This window comes from Myodes glareolus, chromosome 1 (assembly GCF_982192425.1).
Source record: "Myodes glareolus chromosome 1, mMyoGla1.1, whole genome shotgun sequence".
Classification (NCBI taxonomy): Eukaryota; Metazoa; Chordata; class Mammalia; order Rodentia; family Cricetidae; genus Myodes; species Myodes glareolus.
In genome coordinates this window covers 74,323,923-74,341,901 of record NC_142026.1, presented here as the reverse complement: position 1 = coordinate 74,341,901, position 17,979 = coordinate 74,323,923, and the positions used below count along the sequence as shown (strand labels likewise).

Genomic DNA, 17,979 nt, shown 5'->3' with positions numbered 1-17,979 from the left:
ATACCTGAAGATTCCATAAGTCCTGGTTGCACTGAGATGCAGGTAGTGCCAGGGAACTGTGCTAGATAGGATAGGTGAAGGGAGGCCAACTTTGTTTTGAGCTGATACAACACAAAGACCTGTCTCTGAGAACCTGGGATATCAACTAAACAGGGTGTATAAAATTATAATAAAACTAAGCACATTCCCTCTTATTAAAGCTGAAGAAGACAACCCAGTAGGATGAAAGGTTCCCCAAGGCAGGTAAAATAATCAGAAACAACACCTGTTCCCACTATTATTAGTCCCACAGAAATCTCAAGCTACAAAACCGTAATATATTTGCAGAGTACATAGGTTAGACACATACTGGCCCCCTAATTGTTGGTTCAGTCTCTGTAATTCTCTGGGGGCCCTGTTAAGTTGATTATTTGAGCCATTTTATTAGGTGTCATCACCTCACTGGCTCATGCAATTCTTCTTGGTCTCTTCTGTTCAATTTCCAGACCTCTACCTAATGATATATTTTTGTGGGTCTGTTTCTGCTCGCATTAGTTGCTAGTTCAAGTATCTCTGGTGATGATCTGGTTATGTATGTAAGTCACCATTCTGGTTACATGAAGCATCTGGTTTAAATTCCAGATGCTCCACTACTAGGAGACTTTCCAATGGTCACCCTCATAGATTCCTGGGAGTTTCCATGGCAAAACATTTCTACGTTACCCCACAAATATCCCCAGATTTCTGTAACCTCTGCCAGTACTCTTTCTCTCCATTCCCTACGTAGTCTATCCTGTTCCCATCCCACCTGCCCCCAGTACACCTGTGAAACCTCTTCTATTTCCACCTCTCAGAGAAATTTCTGTGACCCCCATCTTGATCACACCTTGTTACTTAGAATCTCTGGGTTTTGGATTGCAGCATGATTATCCTTTACTTTATAGGTAATACCCACTTAGAAGGGAGTTCATACCATGTTTGTTTTCCTGTGTCTGGGTTACCTCACTAAGGATAATTTTTTAAATTTCCATTCATTTGTCTGCAAATTTCCTGATGTTATATTCTTAACAGGTGAGTAATACTTCGCTGTGTAAATGTAACACATTTTCTTTATTCACTCTTTACTTGAGGGTTATATATGTTGCTCCCAGCTTCTCACTACTACAAAGCAAGCTACTATGAACACAGTTGTGCAAATGTCCTTATGGTATGATTGAGCATCATTGGGATATCTGCTCAGGAGTGGTATATCTGTGTCTTAAGGAAGATTGATTCACAAATTTTTGAGAATCCTGTTTATTTGTTTGCAGAATGGTTTGACAAGTCTGTGCTCTCACCAGCAATGGGGAAGTATTCACCCTGCTCCCCATCCTCTCCAGCATGAGCTGTCACTTTGGTTTCTCATCATAGCCACTCAGACAGATATAAGATGAAATATCAGAGTTGCTTTGATTTGCATTTCCCTGATTGCTAAGTATATTGAACATTTTTAAAGTGTTCTCCACTATTTATGATTTTTTAAATTTATTTTTATTTTTATTAAAAATTTCCACCTCCTTCCCTCCTCACACTTTCCTCCCCTCCCCTTACCCCACTTCTCCTCCTCCTCCTTCTCCAGGACAAAGAGCAGTTAGGGTTCCCTACCCTATGGGAAGTCCAAGGTCCTCCCCACTCACCCCAGGTCCAGGAAGGTGAGCATCCAAATAGACAAGGCTCCCACAAAGCCCATTCATGCAGTAGAATCAAAGCCCAGTGCCATTGTCCTTGGCTTCTCAGTCAGCCTCCACCGTCAGCCACATTCAGAGAGTCCAGTTTGATCACATGCTCCATCAGTCCCATTCCAACTGGCCTTGGTGAGCTCTCATTAGATCTGTCCCACCATCTCAGTGGGTGAATGCACTCCTCGCAGTCCTGACTTCCTTGCTCATGTTCTCCCTCCTTCTGCTCCTCATTAGGACCTTGGGAGCTCAGTCCAGTGTGCCAATGTGGGTCTCTGTCTCTATCTCCATCCATAACCAGATTTATGATTTTTCATAATTAATTTTTGAGAATTCTGTTTAGATCTGCACACCATTTTAGTTAGATTATTTGATTTTTGATGTATAGTTTCTTGAGTTCTCTATACATTTTGAAAATCACCTGTCTGTCAGATATGGGATCCTGAGGGAATTTGACTGTTTTATAGACTGTTGTTTTATCCTATTATGCAGTCTTTTTTTCCTTACAGAAGCTTTTCAATTTCATAAAGTCCCATTTGTTACTTGTTGATCTTAGTGTCTGAGCTATTGGGGTTCTATTCAGCAAGTTGTGTCTTGGACCAATGCATTCAAGACTATTTCCAACTTTCCCTTCTATCAGTTTCTGTGTATCAGGATTTATGTTGAGGCCTTTGATCTTTTTGGACTTGAATTTTGTACAATTTGATAGGCATACATTTAGTTGGATTATTCTACGTGCCAGCATCCAGTTAGAGCTGCACAATTTGTTGGAAATGCTTTTATACCCACAGTGCATATTTTGATTATTTGCTGAAAATCTGATGTCCATAGGTATGTGAATATATATCTGGGTTTTTTGGTTCCTTTACACGGATCAACCAGTCTGCTTTAATGAAAATACCATGTGATTTTTTTCACTGTATGGTTTAAAATTAGGGATGATGGTATCTACAAAAATTCTTTTATTGTACAGGATTGTTTTAGATTCCCTAGGTTTTTGTTTATCCTTATGAAACTAGGTATTGTCCTTTCAAGGTCTGTAAGGACTTGTGTTGATATCTGAATGAAGAGTTCATTGAATCTGTGAGTCATTTTAATAAAACAACTCTCTTATTATCCTCACCCTACCAATCCATGAGCATAAGAGACCACATACTCAACAACAAAGCAAATTTCAATAGATATAAAAAGTGAAATAACCCCCTGTATCTTTTCAGATCACCACACATTAAAGTTGGAGTTGAACAACAGCACAAAGTACAGAACACCTACATTATAGAAACTGAACAACTCTTAACTGAATTACAAATGGGTCAAGAACTATATTGAATAGATATGGAGAGAGTAGACAACCTTGTTCCTGATTTCAGTGGGATCGCTGGGAGTTTCTCTCCATTTAGTTTGATGTGGGCTGTTGGCTTGCTATATATTGCCTTTATTATGTTTAGGTACATTTTTTGTGTCCCTGATGTCTCCAAGACCTTTATCATGAAGGGATGCTGTATTTTGTCAAAAGTATTTTGGCATCTAATGAAATGATCATGTGGGGTTTTTTTGTTTGTTTATTTGGTGGATTACATTCAACATTTATATGTTGAACCATCCCTGCATCTCTGGGATGAAGCCGGCTTGATCATGGTGGATGATGGTTCTGATGTGTTCTTGAATTCGATTTGCTAGATTTTATTTAGTATTTTTGCATCCATGTTCATGAGTGAGATTGGTCTGTAATTCTTTTTCTAAGTAATGTCCTTCTGTGGTTTCAGTATCAGGGTAATTGTAGCCTCATAAAAAGAGTTTGCAATGTTTTTTTTCTGTTTCTATTGTGTGTAATAATTTTTGGAGTATTGGTATCAGTTTTTTTAAAAAATTTGTAGAATTCTGGGCTGAAACTATCTGATACTGGGATTTTTTTTTTACTTTATTTTTTAAAAATTTCCACCTCTTCCCCTCCTCCCACTTCCCTCCCCTCTTAGAAGTGTTCTAAGAGAAAATGGAAGAAGGCACTGGTCCAACCCACTTGTAGACCTCAGGCCAGTCACTGACAGAAATTCCAACCATCAATCAACATCCAGCCAAACACAGATTGTTGTAAACTTGTCCTCAATCTAATGTTTGTTCAAACAAAAGATGTATCTGCTTTCAAAACCACTTGGAGTTGTAAGTCTTATGTAGATTATAAGTTGATTGTGGATAATAGGATTGTTTGAGAAAATTCAGTGACAATTGTGGGAAGAAAAACTGCAATGTTTGGGGAGATATAAAGTTACTTTCATCATTGAAAATTTAAATTCAAAATTTTCATTCTTCATCTGAAATTCTCAGAGATTTGTAGGGTTGACACTTCACTCCACTATTATGTAGTCCCTCCCATGGTGTCTTCACTTTGGGGCTTCTCTAGATCACAAACACATTATTCCCTATATTTCTCTCATCTAAAAGTTTGATCCAACTTTACTCATTGCTTATCCTTGTCTAATATGCACTCCTCTTTAAGCTATTACCATCTCTAGAATTTATCTTTAATTATGGAAATTAGCATTATGAAATTCTGATACAAAAGCTTCCAATATGGAGTTTCAACTTCACATGACACATAAATGACATAAAGATACTCTGAATGCTTCATTGTTAGACCCAGGACAGCTCCATGCCTGCATCTCAGCTTCAGTGATATCTGGTCTGTGGCCTTTAAACTCCATATATCATAGGGAATGAATTAATATTAGCAAGGTTCTTACTCAGTTTCAGCAAGTAGCATTTGGTGCTTGCTAAATTGCATCATCGTAGTATTATATTAAGGTCATGTGTAAAAACTTTGCATTTTCTGCTTTTGTGGGTGCCCAGAGAAGCAACTTGTTTTATTTTACAAAAGGAAACTAGGGCCAGTTATAGGTAGGAAAATGTGCTCTGTGTAGGAGAGCTGGAACATAGGACAACTGACACTTATGGCAAGACTTGAAACCTTTTCAATGTGACAAATAGCTGTGACTTCTTAAAATAGTTACTGTTAGCAAATAAAATAGTATATTTATTTTGAAAAACAATTTATTATTTAAATTTCTCCTATTCAACAACAGGCCTTCAGGGAGAGCTTGCAATGATGTATCACTATCCCAAAGTCAAAATCATAAAATTTTGAACAGAATACTGGCCAGATGTGATGGCTCATCAAGGTTAATATTTTGACTGGGTCTGGAATGAATTAAGGAAAATTCATCTGGGTACATCTATGATGAAGATTCTTCATAGACTTTTTTAAACATTAATTTATTTCATATTACATACACTGGTGACTTACTTCAATGTATATCCTGCCCAATGTACATTCTGGTGTTCATGAAGTTCAGAAATGGACTTTAGATCCATTGAAACTCTTGCTATGGATGGTAGTATGACAATGTGTGGTGGTAGAAACTGAAACAGAGCAGTAGACACTTTCAACTGCTTCTATGACTCTCCAGCCATTTATCAGGATTTGAAACGTGAGGGTATACTATAAGTGTGGGCAGGAACTTTATATGGAGACCAGATAAAAGAGAAGTTAAAAGGAAAACTTAAGGCAATAAATGTGATTTGAGAATGTCTAAGGAGCCCACATATGAGTTCATATCATACATCTTCCACACCCATCATTTGGCTTGAGCCACACACAGTGATACCTGGATGAAAATGATGACCATGCCATGTCAGGGAGCTGTGCAGGTCACAGTCATTCACTCCTTAGGGAAGGAATTCAAAAGTTTGGGCAAGACTACCTCAACAGCAACTTAGGAGCAAAAGTGACTTTATGGTTTTTTTCACAAGACATGATTATGCAGGACTATATCAGTGTTCCATCATAGAAACACTTACTGTCTTATCACAGAGCAGTGACACCTGTTGCTGAAGAGGACAGATGAGAACACACTCACGGGTACCATCACCAGCTCTACCATCAAGAGAAAAGGGGTCCTGTTTTTAGGAGTCACTATCACATTTCAATCCAGGATGATGTTTCCTTCTAAAACTCCACAGGACACTGAGCCTGCCTGGCTGGTCCAGCAAATTGGTGACCTGGAGAAGGACTGTGACCTTCTGGTGTTGCTTACATACAGTCTGGAGAACCTCATTCTGTCTAAGAAAGGATAATACATCATAAGTGTTTTCGCACTCTAGACCCACACTAAAACCATATACACATTGCTTGTTCATCCTGGGACCACAAATTCTGACCAACATGGCCACATGAAGATGCTCCTCCTACTGTGATAATACAACCACAGGCATGGTCAAAACCCAGTAATACCCTGAAACTCCAAGTTGAAGGTAAGAAAGTCTCAATGATTAAGAATCATTTTAAGGCCTGAATATCTTCCCATGAACCATGTACTGAGGAGAGCCACAGATGAAATGTCACAGAACTAGAACTGAGTTCTTCTTTTTCTGAGTGTGAGTGCGAGAGATTCTTGTATCAGAGAGTGATAGAGATCAGGTGTAGAGAAAGAATGAACTTGCTGGCCCTTCCCCATTATCCCAACAGTGCTATCTAGGAATTTATCACTAGCATCCCAGAAAGGATCTGTCCTGGCCACTTGAGAAATTGCCACTCAAGTGTCTTTCTGATATCAGTTATTACTAATTAACTCTGTCCACAGATGAAAAAAAACCATACATCCTCATGTTACCTAGCCAAATTCTGTAAACTGGGTCTATTCAGTATGATTTCTTTTTGGAATCTGTGACCTTTATGTCATTCTCCATGTGGTACACTAGACATGCATGTGCCGTGGGCCCATCCTTTGAAGTGTTGCTGAGTTAGAGAATTTTCCTGATGTGAAACGTTCCTAGCATTGAGGAAGATAAAAAATTGTAAGACACAGAGGTGCTGGGTAACTACAAGAAAACTCTATTGAACACTGTCAGGCAGTTACACATCTGAGAGCAGAGGGTTGAGACAGAATCTACAAGCCTGACAAAAGCTCCTTACAGACAAAATCCAGCTATTGGCACCTGATAGGTCCTGGGAGAGGGAGAGTCAGCTTTATTTAATGATGTAGGTAAGGATAGGATGCCCAACAATAAAAGGAAAGCAAAATTAGAACCACATGGAAGGAGGTGAGAGCAGAATCTTAGGTGTATAAGGAAGTGTAATAGATTCAGGAAGTGTTTGAGAGAGGATTACAACAAAACACATTGTTTAAAATTCTCAGAGAACTAATTTATAAAAGGGAGGAAGAGATACAGTTGATATTGTAGCAAAAGACTAAAGCTAAGTATAAGCTTGAATTGAGTAAGAATTTGGAGTAGCACTCTTGTTACATCAGAAGAAAAATGTGCTCAGTGTCTTAATAAGGTTTCCTGTTGCTGTGAAGAGACTCCACGGGCACTGCAACTCTTAATGAAATATTTAACTGTGGTGGCTCACTTACAGTTCAGAGGTTCAGTCCATTATAATCACTATGGGGCATGGGGACATGCAATCAAGACATGGTGCTGGATATGTAGCTGCTCCAGATTTGATATTTAGGCAAAAGGAACTAAACTGTGTCTCTGGTCTTGGCTTGAGGATACATCAGACTTCAAAGCCCGCCCACAAAGTGGCATGCTTCCTCAAACAAAACCATACCTACTTCAATAAGAGCACAACTCCAAATGGTGCAACTCTTCTTTGGGGCCATTTTCTTTAAATCTACCACTCTTGGTAAGGATGAACATTCGACCAATTGACAAATAAAAACTTTGGATTTATTAATCAGTGGGTAAATGGTAATACATTTGAGAGAATGTATTACTCTAACACAGGACCCAAGGTCCGTTCCTAGCACCCATAATGTTATCAATAACAAGTAGCTCCAGTACCAGGGAAGTTAATGTTCTCTTCTGAATGCCACAGGCACAAGGCACAAACATGGGACACAGATGTACATGCAAGTAAAATACTCATATCTGAAAAATAAATAAATCTAAAATTCAATCTAGAAGGCATAACCACCACATAAATTCACACATTGAACAGCATTCAAGAAGAGACAGAGAACAGAAAATACACACTCTTTTCTGGTCACTTTAACATAGACACAACATTCAGAAAGAATATCAGTAAACAAGGAGCAGGCAAAAGCAATAGTGCAGACCAAATGCACCAAAACATGCAACAATATTTCGATCTAGATTGCCCCACAAGGACTCTCCAGGATATGTGACTAGGGTCACAGAGCAGGTTTCAGCATTACAGAGATGAGCTCAAAACCAGTGGCGTGAAATTCAAATTAAAACAATGAAAGGAGAAATGGTAGCTCTCACAGGTTCACGAGAAAAATAAGCACATTTAAAGCAACCATCAGGTCAGAGAAGGGATCAAAAAGAAGTTCTTGTCAAGAATGAAGAAAACTAGCAAGAGAGGGTGAGCAAGAAGTGGAGGGGTGAGAGGGAAAACTCACTCAAAATACAGTATATACAGGTATGATATCCAAACACTTTAAAATGTAAACCCAAGCCTCTGTGTGGTACCACATACTTCAAATCCCAGGATTTGGGAAACAGAGGCAGGAAGATCTCTATGAGGTCCAGCACAGACTTATCTATATAACCAGCTCCAGGACAGCCAGGACTATATAGACAGAGCCTGTCTCAAAACAACAACAGAAACAAATCTAAAAGCATAAATAAAAGGTAACAGAGAAAAAAAACCCTGAAATTGAAAAATTATAAAACAAAACTGGGTGTGACTCACAAGTAAAGTATATTCTGAGAATACTGGTGGCCATGTCATTTATCCCTGCCACCAAAAATAAAGGGAAGTAAATTATTACTGAGGTGTCTTTCTCTGAAACTGGACCACTGAACAGACATTATGTGGTACAGATCTTCAGCAAGACACTGAAGAGCTAGCTCATTACCTTCGAGGTGGAGCTAAGGAACGCCCTGAGAAGCAGAAGGACAGACTCCAGGATGCAAGAGCTGCAGGTATTTGCCACTAGCAGGAGGGAGGCGGCTTCCCCTTGACCTACGAAAACTTGTGGGGCTCCACCATGCACCCGGTGCTGTGACTGTGCGGTGACATCATGCAGCCATCCCTTCACCAGCTTCTCCAAGCATACAGCTGTGACAAGATGATGCAATGCTGCTCACAAGTGCTGCCCATCCCTGGACCATTGTATGGTGATCAGTAGAAAGAAGGTGTCCACACCAACAACTGGCGCCTTAAGAAAGTCAAGTAATTCTGACCCCTGTTTGGCCTAGGCCTCCTGGGATGAATTTTTTGACCAAGTGCAAAAGACTGAAAAAAGTTGACATGGTATGTGTTGGGCCAGTGAGATTGCTTAGTGTATAGCGCCTGCTGGCAACATTAAGACATGATTCTTATTGACAGGATCCACATTATGCAAGGAGAAAACTGATTTCTGAACTCCATACTGACCTGTGACACACATTCATGAAAACACACACACACACACACACACACACACACACACACACACTATAGCATGAGTAATAAAAACCCAGAGACAAATATTGAGGTTCAATCTGAAGATCAGAAAAAAAAGCAGCCAGCCACTGATTGTTACTTCTACCTCAAACAAAGTGGCAATCCTGCTTCCAGGAATCCTCAGAATGAGACTCAGCAGAGACCTGTCTTTTTTGTATCTTATATTCCTCTTTGGGTCTGGGATAAAAGGCATGCATAACTATAGTCTGGCTTCTATGGTCAGCCAGTGTGGCTATTGGAATTAATGGTGCATGTCACCACTGCCTGGACTGTGTGGCTGACCAGTGTGTCTGTTCTACTCTCTGATGTTCAGGCAAGTGTTTTATTTATTAAAATACAAATGAAATATCACTACAACACACAAATGAATGAACCGAAAATTAACCAATATAATTTAAAAGTTGTAATGGTATGTATACTTTCCAAGAAAAAGCAAAGAGCCAGAACTAGAGGTGCACCTCTTCTGCCCAGCACAGGAGTCTATGAAGAAAAGGATTATAAATTTTATTCTAGGCAAGTTATTATTGACACCATTCTAAAAGACATTAAAAATATGGAAAGGGAAGAATTTTAAGTAAAAATGTGAAATTAAGAAAATAAAAACAGACTTAAATTTTGTAATTGCTATTTGAAATATTCATACATGTCTGCTACAATATGGACTTAAGAATTACGAGGACAGATGAGGCAGACATTGAAGGTGACATGGAAATGCTATCTGTGTGAGAATTGATTGCAACAGGTCTAGTTCCTGGACTAGCTATAATCCTGGGGAAGTCAATGCCAGGTGCCCGAGGGGGTGGTTCTCCCATGACCACACATGGTCCACCCATGTCAGGAGGAGTATCTGCCTCCAGAAGCCACACCCTGTGTTTCCTGTCCCTCCAGCCTCAGTAGTTCTGCCTATAAGAGCTGATGCAACCTGTGTGAAGAGATGCAAGGATGTCCACCTTCATAGCCCTGCTCTGTCTGGGTGAGATATGAAGATGGGGAAGATACAATGTGACCTGGGAATGGCCCTGCCCCAAGCCTACCACTGTCCTATCAGGGAAACCCAGGGTCTCGGGAGGTTCTGTGGACAGGAAGGACCTACTTAAGGTTCGGGGACAGACATCACACAGGTAACTCTCTTCCAGGAATGACTCTGTACCCCGGGACGCCAGTGCTGACAGGTGAGTAAATGCAGCTGTCATAACATGCCATGCCTGGCATACCCAGGAACCAATCCTTGGAAATGAGGACGGAAAACAAGACCTGAGTGCTGCTCCAGGGTTTGGATGGAAGGTCGTGGGGTTGGCACTTTCAATCTGAGAATGGAAGCCTTTTGTTCTAGCTGTTCATTTTCTTCCAGGAACCCTGCCTAAGTCTCTACTAAGAGCACAGCCAGATACTGTAGTCTCCAAGCAGACTAACGTGACCTTCTTGTGTGAGGGTATGAAAGGCGCAAAAGAGTTCCGTATCTACAAAGATGGAGTTCAATATACTCAGTTCACACAGATTCTACTAAAGTCTGAGAACAAGGCAGAATTCTCCATCTCAAACATTGACCAGAACCATGCAGGGAGATATCAGTGCTGCTATCAGACCCATGATGGATGGTCAGACTACAGTGACACCTTGGAGCTGGTGGTGACAGGTGAGAGGACAAAAATGTTGAAATCCTCAGGTTTCCCTCTCAAGAAGCAAGCCTGCTCTCAAGCATAGCCTGTACTTTACAGCTCTGGAAGAAAATGTTTCTGATACGTTTAACTGATTCCTTTTTCTCCTAGGAGAACACACTAAACCCAGTCTGTCAGCCCAGCCCAGCCCAGTGGTGACCTCAGGAGGAAATGTCACCCTTCAGTGTGACTCATGGCAGCGTCATGACAGGTTCGTTCTGATTAAGGAAGGACCAGAGAAGCTCTCCTGGACACTGGACTCACAGTATAACTTCTCTGATAGACAATACCAGGCTCTGTTCCTTGTGGGTCCTGTGACCTCCAACCAAAGGTGGAAATTCAGATGCTACAGCTTTGACAGAAACAGATCATTGGTGTGGTCAGAACCCAGTGATCCACTGGAACTCCTGGTTTCAGGTGAGGAACCAAACACATTCCACAGAATAGTGTTGAGAGGATACTGGTGCCGAGGGAGGCCTTGGTGTGTGGTCTATGTGAGAAGATAGGGCTCTTTAGTTCATTGACACAGATCATTGGAGACAGAGGGATCCAAGATACAGAGTCCAAGAGAGAAAGTAACAGAAAATCACAAGTGGTCTAGGAGAGAGGTTAATCTTCATGGGATATTGTGCTACACAGTATCAGCTGAAGTACCATCTACAAGTGTGAACCTCTCTGTGCCACTTTCAAACAGAACCATCTCCTTTCCTACTTCTTTGTAGGGAACCTTGACAAACCCATCATCAAGGCTGAACCAGGTACTGTGATTGCCTACAAAAGTGCCGTGACCATCTGGTGTCAGGGGAGCCTGAACGCAGAATTGTATGCTCTTCATAAACAAGAAAACCCAAAGCCCTTGGTCTTAAGGTCCCCAGAGAAGTCTAGAAAAAAAAGGCCAATTTCTCCATTCCTTCTGCGACAGAGAAACATGTGGGAATGTATCAATGTTACTGTTACAGCATGGCAGGCTAGTCAGATCACAGAGACACCTGGAGATTGTAGTTAGAGGTGAGGGAATAGTCAGGGTCTCAGGGTCAGGCTCTGCTCTCAGGAGTATTCCCTTCCCACAGCCTATCCCTGAGGAATATTTTTGCTATATGTGCCATGGCTTTTTCCTCCCCTCCTAGGAATCTAAAGCGATAACCCCAGCCTGTCATCCATACCAGGCTCTGTAGCAAACTCAGGAGGAAACATGACTCTACAGTGTGTTTCATTTGTGAGATATGACTAGCTCATTCTCATCAAGGAAGATGAGTTCTCCATCTCCCTGGACTCACAGTATATATATACACACTAATGCACACTATGAAGCCATGTTCTCTATTTGTCCAGTGACCCTAGTCCACAGAGGAATATTCAGATGTTATGGTTACTACAAGGATACCACACAGTTGTGGTCAGTACCCAGTGACCCCCTAGAAATAAACATATTAGGTGAGCCATCCCCATCATTGTCCAAACTTGTGGAAGCCCTAAGTCTTTACCAGGACCTGGAAGTCCTGGAATGTTGCTAGGAGAGGTGACTAAAAGAATGATCTGCTTACTAAACAAGAGCCCCAGAGTAGAGGAGAAGCAGTGACGTGTGTTGGGCAGGAAGTGAGGTGATAAGTGTGCATGCATTTGGTTAAAACCTGCTCAACAGTCCTTATCTTGTCATCTTTCCTCTAGGGCTGTCCAAGAAGCCCACCCTGCTGACTCACCAAGGCCATATCCTGGATCTTTCGAAGAGTCTCACCCTGCAGTGTTGTTCTGATATCAACTATGACAGATTTGCTTTATACAAGGTGGGGGGAAATGACTTCACCCAGCACCATGGCCAGTGGACTCAGGATGGTCTCTCCTTTGCCAACTTCACACTGGGCTCTGTGAGTAACTCAACTGGCGGCCAGTACAGATGCTATGGTGCACACAACCTCTCTTCTGAGTGGTCAGCCTCCAGTGACCCTTTGGACATTCTGATCACAGGTGAGGAACCAATGAGATTTTTTAGATGGAGGTCTCTCCATAGGCTTTCACAGGGAGCCTGAGAGGTGATGGCTGGGACAAGGGACAGAGAACTAACATAGGAACAAGGTGCAGATGCAGGGGAGCAGGAGAGATGCTCAGACAGAGAAGAGACAGAGTTACAAATGCTCAGAAACACCCAGGTGCAGTTTCAGTTCAGAACCATGAAGGTAACCTCTCTTCATCCCTTCATTCTCTTCTTTAGGACACTTTCCTGTCACTCCTGTTCTCTCAGTGAAGCTTAACCCAACAGTACATCCAGGAGACTATGTGACACTTCTGTGTTGGTCAAGAGACCCAGTGGACACTTTCATTCTGTACAAGGAGGGAAAAGTCCATCAACCTCAGCGACGAAAAGCAATGTTCCAAGATTCGCAGTACCAGGCAGAATTCACCCTGAGTGCTGTGACCTCTGCTGTCTCAGGGAGCTACAGGTGCTATGGTTCTCAAAACTCATCGCTATACCTGTTGTCATATGCCAGTGCTCCTGTGGAGCTCATCGTTTCAGGTGAGGTGACCCTGAACTGTCAGACTGACACACAATCCAAACACTAGGAGAGCCCTTGACTTGGTGGTCAATAGGAAGTGTTAGTCAGAAGGCACTTACCCTAGTAGGGAAGTGAATACCAGAGATATTCCCTCAAGTTAATTTCCACTTCATAATCTATTGAAATCTAGAATTGGGGTAAACAGCATGAGGATTATGGGGAGGTTACAGGGCAGATGTAAGACACTAAATACAGCCAGGATCTCTGGGTTAGCATCTAACCCTCATCCTTTCCTTGTTCTGTTTCCTAGGACCCACTGAAGCAACCAGCCTGCCACCATCGAAGTCCCTGCCACCATCGAAGCCCATGCCAACACCTGGTGAGTGTCCGGCACCTCTCTTAGGAAGTATGCTTCATCCTCAGGCTGCATCACTACTCTTAACCCACTGAAGTCCTCATTCCTCTGTTACGTCAGCTTGTGAGTGTGAAAGGCAAACAACAATTTCAACAGAGACCCCGTAATCCCAGAGTTTAGTTTGAAGGTGACGTCCAGAGAGAGATGTTTACGCTCAGTCTAGAGAATGAGGGAAGAGAGTAAGATGGAGAACAGGGAACCCAGACACTCACCTCCACATTCTACCTCGAAGGCTCTAAGAACAAACCACTCACCTGCATGGAGTTAGGCCCCAGAGGCCTAATAAACACTATGTTGGAAGGTGGGGGTCCTGGTGGGAAACAGCTAGTTATGGACTTGATACAAGAGATGTTATAGATGCTGACTTGGAAAAGTCCTTCCCATTCTGAACTGGCTGCTCTTTCTCTGAGTACAAAAAAAGTGGGAAAAACCTTGCCCACAAGCATTAAGTGTTTTTTTTTCCCCCAATGCTGGCATTGGTTATGGCCCTTCTTGACAGAATCTCACAAAGCTGATTCTCCAGTGTGTCTGTTCCACAATGGTAATGGCATGTGAAAGGGAGGGGCACAGGGCCATGACAGCACATTTAGCCTCCTTCCCTCCATCTCATGAGGCTCAGCTCTGGTGGGGAGAACAGGGCTGTGTTTCAGAGTCCTGGGTTCAAACCCCAGCTTTGTCAGTTTCAAGTAGGGGTTCTGAGGCAGGAGAATTGACTGGATAGGAAAACAGACAAGTCCATGTTACACCACTGTGTAAATGGGAGAAGATGGGTTAAAGATCCAGCATGGGCCTGTCACACAGTAGGTCCTCAGATAAGCACCAACATTCTCCACTCACGGTGTCACTTGTGTCTCAGGACTGGAAAACTGCCTAATGGCTCTGGTTGGAGTGTCTGTGACCTTCCTCTTGTTATCATTCATCCTCATCTTCCTCCTTCTCCCACAAAGGCAACAGGGAAAATTCAGGAAGGAAGGTAAGTAGGAGGTGGCTGACCTGGGTCTCAGGGAACTGTAGGTTCCCCTGTGGACCATTCAAGCATGGGATCAGGACATTAGGACCAGAGAAACCTTAAATTTGAGCAGAGAAGTTTAGAAATACTTGCAGATCTCAGATCAGATAGCACTTGATATCAGAATGCATGGGATTTTAGTTGTTCTGTGGACTTCATTGTGTCCTGGGACATTTGCTAACTCATCTAGGTGCTATAAATTCCCCTTTCTTCCTTGTCCGAGAATGCCTGGGGGGAGGAACTTATTATACTCCTATCTCAGACACTTTTTTTTTCTTTCAGCCAAGAAAGAGACAGAATTCCAGGTTCCTGCAGGAGCTGCAGAGCTAATAACCAGAGATAGGGGCCCCCAGGAGAGGTAACTCATGGCCAGAGGCATAGACCCACACCTGCCTGACACAACTCACTGCCAACTAACATTTTCTAATCTCTACAGATCAAACAGAGCTGCTGCCACCGAGGAAGAAGGCCTTTGTGAGATAAAGAGGGTCCTAGGGATGGAGACATCTGAAGACTCAGCACTGCAGGGGTGGTGGAGAGGCTCTGGGGTCTTTGCTAATTGGTCTGAACTTTACACTATGAACCCAAAGATATCAAAGCATTCCCCGTTCTCCATTCCCACCTGGGGCAATGCAGGACACTAGGGGCTGAGTCATCCCTAGACTCAGTTCTGAAGATATTGTTTGTTCTTCTATGACAGATGCTTCAGTGGAGGACATACAACTTGAGGATGGTGTGGAACTGAACAGTTGGGTGAGATCCCTCTCCCTATCTAGAGTGCTAAGAAATTAGAGTCTAGATTGTTCCAGGAATACCTGTTTTTCCTCTCTCAGCTCTCAGCAACAACCACAGCTGACCACTCCCTTCAGCGAGCACTATCTGCCTCCTATATGCTCTGGCCTCACTCTCCCCTGACTCTCTTGGTTCCTCCCTCATGTCCCCTTTCTGGTTCCTCAGCAGCTCTCTGGTTGCTAGCATGCACCTGGGAACTCAGAGATCACAGGACTAAGTGAATCCAGATGGCCCCATTACCTCCACTCACCTAGCTGTGACATGAAATCCCTTCCTTAACCGGGTCTTCCTGCATGGATCAGAGTTAGAACAAAGAACGCACTCCCAATCAGAATTAGGCCATGTGGTAATAAATGCAGAGGGGCAAACAGTTTCAGAAAAACAAAGCAGAACAAGAAGGTGAGAGGAGAAAGGGCCAGTGTGAGTTACAATGGAGGACTCTGAAAGCTGTCTTTTGAGGAGAAAATCCACATGGTCAAGTCCATAAATATATCTAAGGGACCAGCAACTTCAGCAGGGGACACAGTGGGACAAAGGAAACTGGGCAGAAACATGGGGTTTTGTTGTAGTTCATTTTATGTGTAAGGGTGTTTGGCCTGCATATATATTTGTATGCCACATGTCTTACTTTTGCTGCAGAGATCAGAGGATCGTATCAGACTCCTTAGAATTGGAATTGCAAATGATTTTAGGTAGTATGGACTGAACCTGGGTCCTCTGCAAGTGTAGCCAGTGCTCTTAACCACTGAACCATCTCTCCAGCCCCAAGAAGCTTATGTTCCAAAAGGTTTGATTGTGTGGCTGGAGGCAAGACAGCAAGGAATAGAGTGTCAGAATAAGAGACTAAAACTGTAAAAAGGAAGTCAAACAGTTCAATTTGGCCATGCAGTGAAAACTGTCCAGATAAGATCTACAGTGGAACAGAGAGACGCTATATCCCACTGTTTTTTGTGCTACAGAGGACAATGGAGATAGGCCACCTGGGAGATATATCCACCAAGATGAAATCCTCCAGGCTCAGGAGGGTAGAAGCTATCTTACCTTCTCTGATGTCAAGAGAATTCCTGGACAGTAAAGGAAAAGCAGAAGAAGGCAGGAAGATGGACACTCAGGTACATCCTGTTTCTCGTAGCCCTGCAGGTTCATCCAAGCCATATACTTCCCTTTTACTCTTTCCCACTCCAGGCCGTACCATCTGAAGAACCTCAGGATGCAACCTATGCCCAGCCACTCAGCAGGATATTCAGACAGGAGACAGTTGCACTTCCTCCTTCCCAGGCAGGGCAGGTCTCAGAGGAGCCAATGTACGTGATGCTCTGGTAGCTACTAATCCATAGGCTATTCCCAAGAACAAAAATGCATGACCCTCTGCACACAAGCATGCTTAACAGAGACGGCGAAAGAATGGTGGCAAGTTTTTGGAAACTGTCTGCACTTTAAATAAATTCACAGATTTTGGAAATAAAGCAGGAGATTTCTCAATTATCAAAAATTGAGTAGTTTTTGCATCTATGTTCACAAAGGAGATTGGCCAATAATTCTCTTTCATGGTTGAGTCTTTGTGTGGTTTTAGTATCAGAGTAACTGGAGTCTCATAAAAAGACTTTGGCAATGTTCCTTTTTGGGGGGAGTGAGTTTCAAGACAGGGTTTCTCTGTAACTTTGGAGCCTGTCCTGGAACTAGTTCTTCTAGACCAGGCTGGTCTCAAACTCACAGAGATCCATCTCCCTCAGCCTCCTGAGTGCTGGGATTAAAGGTGTGCACCACTACTGCCCAGCAATATTCCTTCTGGTTCTATTATGTGGAACACTTTGAGGAATATAGGTATTAGCTCTCTTTGGAAGTTCTCGTAGAATTTTGCAATAAAACTTACAAGTCCTGATTTTTTTGTTTGGCAGGCTTTTGATAATACCTTCTATTTATTTGCAGTTTACAGGTCTATTTAATTTGTTTACCTGGTCTTGATTTAATTTTGGTATATGGTATCTAACTCAAATGTCCATTTCATTTCTGTTTTAAAATTTGGGGAACTACAGGTTTCTGTAGTATGATCTAATGATTCTCTGAATTTCCAGAGTCTTTGGTTGTGTACCCCTTTTCTATTCTGATTTTGTAAATTTGGATGTTCTCTTTTTGCCTTTTGATTAGTTTAGATAAGGGTTTGTCTGTCTAGTTGATTTTCTCAAAGAACCATCTCTTTGTTTCATGGATTCTTTGTATTGTTTTCTTTGTTTCTATTTTGTTGATTTCAACCCTCAATTTGATTAATTCCCGTCTTCTACTCCTCTTGAGCGCATCTGCTTCTTTTTCTTCTAGAGCTTTCAGGTATGAAGATAAGCAACTGGTGTGGGCTTTCTCAACTTTCTTTATGTGGGTACTTAATGCTATGAACTTTCCTCTTAGCACTGTTATCATAGTGTCCCATAGGTCTGGGTACATTGTGCC

The 17,979-nt window shown here is 42.3% G+C and overlaps 1 long non-coding RNA gene and 1 pseudogene across 2 annotated transcripts in view; one reads left to right on the top strand and one right to left on the bottom strand.

Moving 5' to 3' along the window:
* Positions 1–17,979, bottom strand: part of LOC148123476 (uncharacterized) — a 70,282-nt gene that overhangs the window by 14,534 nt on the left and 37,769 nt on the right. The gene's annotated exons all lie outside the window — the stretch shown is intronic.
* Positions 10,111–16,857, top strand: LOC125398799 (paired immunoglobulin-like receptor B; annotated as a pseudogene). The gene is made up of 14 exons (XR_015734765.1): positions 10,111–10,141; positions 10,305–10,340; positions 10,520–10,804; positions 10,938–11,243; positions 11,549–11,845; positions 11,964–12,260; positions 12,495–12,791; positions 13,036–13,338; positions 13,629–13,697; positions 14,590–14,706; positions 15,025–15,100; positions 15,179–15,216; positions 15,443–15,495; positions 16,720–16,857. The product of XR_015734765.1 is annotated as a paired immunoglobulin-like receptor B (transcript).